Source organism: Hetaerina americana, unplaced genomic scaffold (genome assembly GCF_022747635.1).
Source record: "Hetaerina americana unplaced genomic scaffold, ioHetAmer1.1.p SCAF_8, whole genome shotgun sequence".
Taxonomy (NCBI): domain Eukaryota; kingdom Metazoa; phylum Arthropoda; class Insecta; order Odonata; family Calopterygidae; genus Hetaerina; species Hetaerina americana.
Window position 1 is genome coordinate 55,670,094 of NW_027287427.1, and position 12,042 is coordinate 55,682,135.

The window sequence follows — 12,042 nt, forward strand, 5'->3', positions numbered from 1 at the left end:
GCTTCTCCAAGGGTGTGCGGGCTGACTCCGCGTGAGGGGGCACCTATTCCTCCTCTTTTAAGGGCTTTCGTCGTCTCTCCAGCCGCATATGGCGGGGTGACTTTGGAAATGTATTCAAATTGTTGCCTCTATCCCGGACAATTTTGGTGCGTGCGAGAGGGCGGTCTGGAGTCCCAGAAAAGAGGACGACCGAAGAAGATACAGACGGACAGGCAACCGTTCCTGCAACAATGGAGACAAAGGAATGGTTGCGTCGTGAATGAGAGGATACCCGAAGGAGATTCATCTAACCAATTCCACTTCCGCATGGGTCTCTTTCAGCAGCATGCATTATACATGCCGCCGTTTATTTTTTCTTGCTCCGCTTCAACTAATTTGAATCCTTTCTATGCCCACAGGGCTTCCACGCCCTACAATAGCCACTCAACAGAGACAAGAGTATCTTCATGCTTAAATATCGCAGAGTGAATAACAGTTTAATTAAATTGCAGGGTTATATTATTCAATGGTTATGTGAATTTATGATGAAGGAATCCTTTTTCTATGAAACGTCTCACTCATTCTCAATCCATTAAAATATTGATATTTTATACGATTAATTTCAAATAAGGTATCATCAATATCGACTTAATTGCAAGGTCAATTGACGGAAAAATACACCACATGAATTTTGTTGAAACCTTCTTTCGCTTCAAATATATTTAATTCAGTATTGTTTGGATCGACATTTAGATTTCTAACTCTTCCACGTGATAACGCATAATTGTAAACCCCAATAGCATTATCTTTTCTTTAAAAGTTTTGTATATTATGTGATTGCCTAATGTTTAGGATCAGTGAAATTTCAGAACCTCAGTCCCTAGGCATTAGCCTAGTTAGCAATAGACGAATTGGGACCATATTCAATAGAGTATATGCGTCTTGCGTGAGTACTTGTCGGCAATTTCAGAATTTCAAATAAATATGTAAATAGCCATATGCTTCACTCCTGAAAATGAATTTCTTCCAAATCGAATGAAGTTGACAGACTGCCTTAACCCATTTCGGTCACATCTCTCAGCAACTTCAATTAACAACTTCCTCCTAGCTGGGAACACAACAGGTTAAAAAAGGAATTATATTTCTGGAATGCTTACTTTAACAATACCGTATTTATTTGGAGTATGATAGTTGGTTCAAGTGTGCTGTCATAAAATAGTATGTAGAGCATGAACATATTACATATTACAAATATATTTCCCTCTGAAGTATTTGGCTGAAAGAAGATCTTGAATCATTTAGTTCATATTACTCTCAAATCGAGGAAATAAATCGTACAAAGTAAGTCTAAAAGAAAAAAATTCCATTTAAAGTATGTACTCAAGTGTAAACAAATGCGATGGTGAATAAAACAAGAAGATTTTAAAAGGAGAACAGACAGGCCAAGTTGATGACCTCAAATGCAGTCGTGACCTTGCGGCAGCTACTGCTGGATAATAGAAAGGGGTCGTATGGAGGGAAAAAATTTTAACTATGCTCAAGGGCAACAACAATGGAGTGACTCTGGAAGTTGTATGCCCCAGATGAAAGTTGTTCAAATGTTCTAAATGTGAAATAATCAAGTGAAACAGTGAAGAGTAGAAAGAACTAAGATCGGAAGATAGGGAAAGAAGACTTCAGAGAAAAATAAAATGCGTGGAAACTGGCCGCGACATGAGGTTGGGAAAGAGGGAGATGGGTGGTGGCTGAGAGCGGAAACAATGGATGAGACAGAAGTGTTAATTTGGAGAAGAACGAATTAGATGAATGGAGAAAGAGAATATGGTAAGGCAAGTAAGAATAAGTCGCATAGGGGATTTGAAATCTTCGCGGAAAAATTATCAGCATGGGGTGAGAGACGCAGGGGAAAAAATGAAGGAGATATTTACGACTAAAGAAGCACTTATTCATCTAATTTCCACATTTGATTGTCGAGCTCAACTATTGAACTGCATTAATACAATAGGAAAATGCACTATTAATTGTTAAATGAAAACTTGGAGAAAAGATTTAGACGCAAAATACAGGATTGAATGACACACAGAAACCACCTTTCATCCGTTACAAATACGCATTTAATGCCCAGAGCCTTGGTCCCCCGTAGGAGGACGTGTTAAAGTCATACGTTAATTTCCAAACGCAGATCTTAACTAGAAACCTCTTACAGCGTTGTCCTTCGATTGAACTGTCCACAATATCTTAATCCGTTGTCGTACATGGAACATTACAGGACGACATAAATATGGCATACGACCGATAGGTAGTACGAATCGTACCACCGATTGGCTTTTAGATCGCACTTTGTTAAACATATTTCGAAGATGAATTTATTCATTTAAATTTATTACATTATGGAAAAGAAACCTATGAAAATAAAGAAAATATCTCAAGAAAAAAATAGTTAATTTCTTACTATGGAACCTAGATGTACCTCACCCTCTCCCCCAAAACCTCATTAGCTCATTCCGCGTGTTCAACGGACGCCAGACGCGACGGAACAACCGCAGCGGCTGGAAGCCAAGGAATCAGGCACGTATTATTCTCAAAAGGATCCTTTGTGCAATCCTTGGAATTTCCATTCCTGCACTCATATTCCTCTTATGCTCTCATCAACACCTTCCAAATTGGAACTATTCCTCCAATAGGTATTACTTCGATGGTAACCACCTGTTTCTTACCTATGCTATCCCATGCGATTCGTCTTTCCACCCAATAAATAATACAAATTTACCCTCCTACCATCAAAACCCGCGCCTATTCTCTAATATTCAAGCATTCTTACAGCACTGAAATTCATATTGCTTCTTCAAACATTTAAACAGTCTTATCATTGTGTATGGGTCGCGGTAGTCCAGGGGGTATAGAATTGGACCACTAACTGAAGGGCCCGTGGTTCGATTCCCGGGCAAGGCACTTTGGGAACCTGCAGCACCCATGTTATGTAATTTTACAGTTGCCAGAAAAATCACATAACTTATCTTACTAGGACACCAGGAGAAACGGGGAAAGCCTACCCTGATGTCTGAATTTCACACGCCGTCAGGCTTAGTACTGGGTGAACTCTACCATCACCTACCTAACCGACCTTCGGGTTGATTACTGTGTTTAAGTTTTTTTTAACACTGTTGAGAAAATAATATATATGAAGAGTCCTATATTCACAGACCACTATACATGCAGTAATCTGGAGATATATAATTGATGGACTTTCAATAATCGATAATGACTCAGCTTTCTGAAGAAAATACATTAAAAATCATTTTTCTGACGAGTTTTACATGTACGCTTGGTTTTAAATATTCACACAAACTAACACACAACTGTTCCACCTCCTTTAATTTTTCCCCACCTATTTCAACGTTTTACTTAGACTTTCTCTTTCTAGAAAACCTCATAACATTTGTTTTATTTACATTTATTTTGTATAATAACTATTGAAATATTTATAGAGCTCCATCATTTTAATCATTTATATCAGCCTCGTTTATTTGAGGGACGTGTGTAAACAAATGCATGATGTATATCTATCTGTTAAGACAATCTAAGAAAAACGTAACATTTAAAACGCAAATAATACGGAAATCTCACTCCAAATGGATGTGAAACCGTTCCTCCTTCAAGAGTTTCTGTAAATGCACCAAAGATAAATGATTGAGAGATACCTATCATGGCTGAGTGATGACTGTGTGGTTATCAATTCTTGTCATTATTTTAGTCATCATATTATATTGTTAAAATTCCCGTTAATCAATGATTCATGCCGCCTTAGACTCTCGTTTTCTATTTAAACATCCTTAGAGCTATTCTATCACAAAATGATAAACGGAAATCTATTGCCTAAACTTTATGTATAGTGCGGCTTCCACAAAAGTGAATACGGGCAGTTTCTCCTTGTAGATAGTAAGGGCACTAATAGATTCCACAGCGGGAAGCAGGCTATTAACACTGCAGGTTCTAATGCGCAATACCATAAAAAACCATAAACACAGTCATTAACCCGAAGGTCGGTTTGGTAGGTGATGGTAGTTCACCCAGTAATAAGCCCGACGGCGTGTGAAATTCACATATTACGGGCCAGTACGGGGGCCAGTTCCTTTCCCTGTGCCGGTTATAGCTTCCCAGGAAGATGTCGTACCCGAAAAATCACATAGCTTGGGTGGACCTGTAGGTGTCCAGAGAGGCTTTCCTGTGTATCGAACCCGGGCCCTCCGGTCAGTAGTCCTACGCTCTAACACTGGACTACCGCGAACCATTACGTAATGCATTTACAAATATTTTACTCAACCTTGGATTACGTATAAATAGAAAACAGAAATAAAAATGTTAAATCGAAAGATAAAATTGTGCTTAAGCAAATACATATCACTCCAAGGTCGTTACAATAAAAACGAAGACAGGAATGGGGGACAAGAGTGACAGAGAATGCGTCGGATGGTTGAAAGGGAGATAGCATAGGGGAAGGACTCTCGGAGCAATAGACGAATGCGGAAAAAGGGGGAAAAAGGAGGATCGAGTTCGAAGCGGGTGGAGGTGGGAGGGGAATTGGTCGGTCGACTTGTGTGTGTGAATGGCGGGAGATTGGAGGATAGCGGTGCGGTGCTTACGTGCTCGGAATGAGGAGAGTCGAGTGGCTGGAACCGAGATCTGGGAAGGGGACCGATGGTAAGGTTAGGGGGCTGAGGGAAGGAAAGGGCCTTGGACGGTCGGGCGGGTGGGTGGGGGAGGAAGGGGGAGAGTATTCCGACGGAGCAGGCGGAAAAGAGGAGTGGGGGGCATTGGTCGCACTCAAGGGGGTTGGGAGTGAGGGAGGAATGAAGAAGAGGAGTCTTGCAGTGGATCGGAGGGGGAGAAAGGGCTTTAACGGTCAGATTCGGGAAGAGGACGAGGTGGCCCTCCTCGCGCTGAGGTCGGAACGTGAGGAGGGCGCTCCGGGGGGGTCACCACCACCATTTCGATGTCAACAGTTATATGGCGAGAATTGGACGAAGGCGAAAGGATCTGGGGAATTTTAGGCGGACGAGAGGTGGTCGGCGTCTCGGGAGGGTGAGTGGAGGGGGGGTGTAAAGGAACGTGGGAAGTAAAAAGGATTTAGACGAGACGACAGAGAATGAGATGGGGAAGTCGGAATAGATAGACGTTTGGCGTGGAGATGGGGAAGAGTGGCGCCGGATCTCCAAGGGAGGATATGAGGGAGTTTTTGGTGGAAGGGGTGCGGAGAGGAAGAGGGAAGGAAAGAGGAGGTAGGGAAAACTTTCGAGGGAATGACGACGAACTGTGGAGGAGAGAGGGTTTTTTCTTGTCGCTGGAAAAAAAGGGGTGAAGATCTGTCATATTCCGTCCCCTTTTCGGCCCTTATCTTGAGTGAAAAGAATCAAGTGAATAAATAGTGAGGACGCCTGGAATGGAATGAGTGAGAGGGGCAAGATGGAATTGGTAGAAGAGATGGAAAAGCACAGAGGAAAGGGTGGTCCCATAGTAGACCTTGGCACACACAGGAATTTGATAAGGCATTGATGTCGGTCCTCCTTCTCTTACACAAAGGCAAAGGAGAGCATGTTGACTGCTCTCAAAATTCCCCATAATAATAACGTGGGCTTAAATTAATAGTAAAATAAGCCACGGATATGAAAATTAGTTTTGAGGAAAAAATAACTGTGGGTTTTCAGCGTCTAGTAACGTAAATACCTTGTCCATAAAGGTGTATTCACCAACGCTCGTTGGTCGCCAGAGATAATACATTTTCTTACTAGTCGCTCTGACATTAGGTCACAATTTTCTACTAGAGAGGTAAAATTAAGAACGATTTTTCATCATAAATTGGAGCCATAACTATTTTTCATTCCCTAACTTAAGGACAACGAAATGGTCAGCACCATTATTCTTCACTATTAAGATCTGGCAACACTTTGTGGAAAGATAAAGGGGATTTAAGACTCGGAAAATAAAAGACTGGGTACAACGTAAGAATTTTTAAACATTTATTATTCAATTCCAGAAATCTCGAAAATTTCTTAGACTATATTTTGAAATGCGGTTCAAAGAATAAAGCAATAATAGCCTAAAAATGGTATTCGTGATAACATTAATGAATAAATACCCAATATTGGACTTAGAAATAAAATAATTTTTAGGATTAAAATTCTATTATTTTTTTCTGCGGCGCACTGCCTACTTCTTAGTTTTACATAGTCTACATGCAGGTAGTCTTCAAAAAAGACACGTCAAAATAAATAGGCTGGAGAAGAGAAACTAAAAGAATATGCAAAATATAAGAGCAATACGAATGATGCCCTTAGTAATTAGCGGGTAGTCGTAACAAGGAATAGGCAACAGTAGAGGAGCGGGTATTTGATCATATAATTTCTTAAATAAGGCAATGTACAAAACTTGAAGAATTAGAAATATGTTTACGGATTATTAAAATTACGCTAAAATATTGTCAATGCATCAAGTCTGATAGCTTTAATATCAGAAATGTTCATGTATTTAAAGCATGACAAGGTTCATTTATTTTTAATTTGTTTTCTAGAGGAGTTATTACTCAATATAACTACAATGAAATCAAGACAGTTTTAAAAAATTGACACTTTCCTTTTAAGATAACCCAGACAACAGAGAGTAACATTTGAAATCTAAATCTAAAACAATGCGACCCTCACTCTTCGAAGACCTTCCTCACTCACCAGAAATTCACCTTAGAAGAGATATATTACATAAATACCCCGGAATCCACCAAAACGGTGCGTGGCATAAGGTGCAAGCACCAGTTAGGATGGGTGTAGGAGGTTAAGGGAGAGGAAGGGCAAACGAAAAAGCTATTCTATAACGTAAAAAAAGCTGTACAATAACGTAAAACGAATATAGATCTGCATCCGCGAGAGCTCTAACTCGTTCTCTTCTGAAATGGTTTTTGGGCTCACCCTCTCAGCATTTCCCTTCGTGATACAGAAATTGACATACAGGTACATCCACTGAGTGCAAATGGAGTGCCATTAAGGGGACTTTCTGGTTGAATAAGAATGCCCTGGTCTGTTCTTTTCTTCAATAATTACAAATGTGACTGGTTGTTTCAGGAGTTGAAAAATTATTTTCTGAATTTTCCTCGATTGGAGATAATTAGGAACTCAGCCAGCACTCCGATGTTTTTAATAAGGACCAGAAACCGCCAAATTATTGTCCCTAGAAGGAACACCTATACGCACTCAAATACAATGCTATATCATCTCTCCTAGTAATACCAACTGGAAGAAGAAAATAACAACTTTGTTTTGGAAATAAATTAATAATAAATTGAGGCAACTTATTAAAAGCGGAAAACAGTTAGGCTTGGACAATGAAGCCTGAAATCTTTAGCAGTGAATATGTGAATGGAGTAATATGAGATAACAGATGATCAAACCGAGGTTTAAAGCCCCTAGAAGTCAGCGATACTTACATCTGCTATGATGGAAATGAATAATATTATAGGAATACGGGCAGTTAGTTTACGGGAGAAAAAGCCAAAGGAGGGAGGATAGGGATGAAGAATGAAGCCATTCTGGCCGTATCACAACAGAATGGTGAACAATTTTAAAATAGAGTTCACGAGCACAACATTATGGCAGCTATAATATCGAATACAGGCGGAAAAAAGAATTTTGACAGCAACTGGAACCTCAGTGTTTGTAAAGCAAGGGAGGAAATAATGATTATAACCGATTACTAAGCAGCGATTAAAGATGGCAAAGGTACAATTTGCATAAAGTAAGTCGAGCTGGAAAAGCGTTACTCCTTTGAATTACAAGAGAAAGAATACCTGACCTTAGAATACGGAGTGCCAATTGGTAGAAAACATAATCTTCAAGTTTAGACCCAGGAGGAACACTTGGATAAATCCTGCACCGATTCAGGCTTCAATCTCTACGCAGACCAGGGGGGAAAAATACAAGTTAAGTGTTCTAATGGCTATTCTGGGGACGATGGAAATAAAGGCAAAATATGTAGCCATGAAAAACTTACTGCCATACAGAAGAATGAAATTGATATAGCATAATTCAGTGTGGGAAACAAAAAGTAGAAGAGGAATATGTTTCACCTCGGCAATCTACAAAAATGGATAAAGTTACAGAAACCAGCCAAAGGAAGATGGCATAATATGAATGTTATTACAGTTAGAGGGGATGAACGACTCTCGAAACTTAAGAAGAGAAAGTGAGACATCCCTCTACAAAAAAGGTAAAGAACAACTCGTACAAGAGTGAAAAAACACAAAGTAAAAAAAGCTGTACGCTAAAACAGCGCTACGAGAGGAAAAATCAGAGCGAAAGTAAGCTTTCCCGGTAACAAAGGAGTGAGTAAAATATTTTTCGGAAGCGGCAAAACTTGAGACATAATACGACTGAGATATATCAATCCTAAAATAGTTCATAATGACAAGTTGTTTATAATGAAGGAAAGAGAGCTGAGTTAAAGGAGCATACAGTTAAAGACAAGGAAGGAGAATATGAAAGGATTCGTGGTGCATTTCGTTAATCAGACAAAAATATTGGGAAAGCATACTAGGAAAGAATGAGAACCTCTATGGTTCTCGCTTTGTAAAGGGATGCTGAAGAGCTAATTAATTTATTTGAATGAGGAACGTTTGAGTGTACAGAGGATAAGAAAAGGTCACATTGATTAAAAGTTGGTAAAAAAGAAAGCATGAATTAAGCACACATAATATGCAATGGATTGCCATAAATATAATACAAGGAATTTTATCACGACGATAGGGAATACCGAAGTTTGCCAAAAGATGAGGGATGTAAGAAAGAAGATCTATTGGAAGGCAATAGCGCTAAAAATACGTGTAATAGTCAATGGAGAATTGTAAACTGCATTCAACTGATAATATGCTTGAAAACAATTGAGCGAATAATATAAATCGTTATATTTTGATATTTTCTCATTCATTGTTCCTAGTTTTAACAATAAATTTCCTATTTCAGCATTCATTTGAACTCTTTAAAAAAATGAATGATAACGGGTGTTCAACAAGACAATATGTAGCGCCTTTAACGAGAATTTAAAGAGTGAAAGCTCTCCGCAGCGCCGTAATCATCTATAAAGAAATAATGACAAATCAGGTTTCGCGAAATGTTTTCATTCGCAAATGAACTGCGGACGCGGCACAAAATGTTTGCCCAATCTGCCAGTCATGACATGCGACGCAAAGCGGCAGGTCGGCCGCGCCTTTTACATAGTGCATAAGGGGCCTTTGTTAAAGAGAGACTCATTCCCGCCCGCCCACTCTCCTCTCCCGTCCTCCTCTTTTGCCCCTGCACATCCTCGTCGCAACAAAACAACCGAAATAACCCCGGACAAACATCGCCGACGCGCGGGCGGGGGAATGTAGGTCAGGCGAGCGGATGCGAGCAAAAATCTTTTCTAGGGAAAGGCAGCAAACGACGAAGGGGTTGAGGGGAATGGGTGCAGGCCTTTGAGGAGGAGGGTTTGTACGGCGAGGGGAATATTTGCCTAATCGTTATGTAATTGGTTCGAGACTTGCTTCAGAAAGAATCACTCCGCCGCCGCTGTCCTCTCCATCAGCCCCAACTGGCGACAAACCCACACGCTCACATACACACTCAAACACTTGACACCACAATCGATATCCATATTTGTTAACCTTTAGTGGTGAGGGAGACTCTCTCTACCCCCGCCTTTACCCATATCTCTCTGAGTAACGAAGGAACTCAGCCCTCTCGCACCACTCCTTCTCTCTCCTCTTTCGGAGTGAATGAAGGGCGGCGGAGTGAGGCAGGAATAACACGGCCAAACATTGCTCATGGGTTATTCCCAACCCCTTCCGAGGGGTAGACGGAAGACTCACCATTGCAGCTGGAAGATGGGTGGCGACATACGAGGAAAGCAGTGTTCTTTGACGGAGAATAAACAATGGTGCTGATTTAAAATAACAGAGAGAGGGACGGCTCACTACTGATGGGATGCAAGATATATTTCGTTGGCTAACGGGTATGGCAGCAGGGATTGTAAACCGGAGAAATGAAATCGCATAAAAAAACATTGATCACGTGCATATTAATAAAAGTCCAGCTTTGACGCCAGTATTCCCAATTACTCATCAAAAATGCCTTATTTCTTAAGAAAAATAAATGAATAATTCTTGAATTTTTATCTAGATGCATATTTGGAAGTTGATGAAAAATGGTTCGTTCATGAATTTAATGCCTTAAAAGAATACACTTGTTAATATGAAATTTTGAAGTAATGCCACTCTAGTGAAAAAAGTTAGAGGCATTAGTATTCCCCCTTCCGAGTTATCCAGAGGAAACTTTAATGGTGCTTTGGTTGATTATTCCTATAGGCTTGGAAATTTCGTGAAATTTTCAATGATACGAGGGTCATCCGGAAAGTAGTACCCGTTCGTGCCGCATGAAGTGCTGACGACGCGAGTAGCCGTTGGACGAGGTCAGATAGCTTCAGTGGCTTGTCTGCCTTCTCTGAGCCAAGTTGCGTGACGCTAGCATTGCCTGTGTTGTTTCTGTGATTGTTTACAATGTTTAAAAAAATTGAGAACGCCGCCAGTTGTGAAGTGAGGGCAGTGATTAAATTCCTCAATGCAAGAAACGTTCGCCCATGTGATATTCATCGCCAATTAAAGGAGGTGTATGGAGACAATGTAATGGACGAGTCGTCTGTTCGGCGGTGGTGTCGCAACTTCAACATGGGGAGGGGGAACACACACGACGATGAGCGTTCGGAGAGACCGTCTGTCATTACAGACCAACTGGTGAGCTCAGTTGACGAATTCGTGAGGAACGATCGGCGCGTCACAATTGATGACATCTGTGAGCATTTTCCCAATGTTTCTCGAACAATTGTTCATTAAATTGTTAAACACCATCTGCATTATGCAAAAATTTGTGCAAGATGGGTCCCTCGCAAGCTTACAGATGAGCACAAAACCAAGCGTATGGCTGCAGCACTGACGTTTTTGGGACGTTATTCTGATGAAGGAGACTCTTTCTTGACTCGCATAATTACTGGTGACGAAACATGGGTTTGTTATGCATCACCTGAGAGTAAACGACAGTCAATGGAGTGGCATCATGCTCATTCACCAAACAAACCAAAAAAATTCAAGACAGTTCTGTCCACCAGGAAACTCATGGCAACCATTTTCTGGGATCGACGAGGTGTATTGCTTATTGATTTTATGGCCCGTGGAGACACTATTAATGCCAATGCGTATTGTGAAACATTAAAGAAATTACGGCGGGCAATACAAAATCGGCGGCGAGGTCTATTGTCTACTGGTGTCATTCTCGTTCATGACAATGCCAGGCCTCATGCAGCTGGGATAACACAAAAACTTTTGCAGCAATTCAAATGGGAAACTTTCGACCATCCACCGTATAGCCCGGACTTGGCCCCTTCAGATTTTCATCTCTTTACAAAGCTTAAAGACTTTTTGGCAGGAAAAAGATTTGACAGCGATGAAGAACTTAAAGAAGGAGTGACCCTGTATCTCAATGAGCTGGCGGCGAAGGACTATGCAGCAGGAATACAGAAACTTGTCACACGTTATGACAAATGCCTTAATTTGCTTGGAGATTATGTTGAGAAGTAGTTTAAAGTATCCTCTTTCAAATAAAATTTTTTATGTTTGTTAATATTTACTTTTGTGTCTTTATTTCACGAACGGGTACTACTTTCCGGATGACCCTCGTATAAATGAATAAATAGCGATTTTGTAATGAAACAATCACTCATCCTGTAAATTAATGCATGGACTCTCTGTTTAAATATTATCTAGCTATCGGATAATAATTAATATTGCCATGTGGGATTATCAATTCTATTTGTTTGAAAAAACAAATAATTGTCTCTGGTAATTTATATACATTTTATTTGTAAAATCGAGAAATTTCAAGGTGTTTTCAAGTATAATTGCATATTTATGAACTCTTTCGCATAAGATACCATAAATAAATATTAAAGCGCTTTCATTTTTAATCCCCGAAGTCATTAGTTGAACCATTC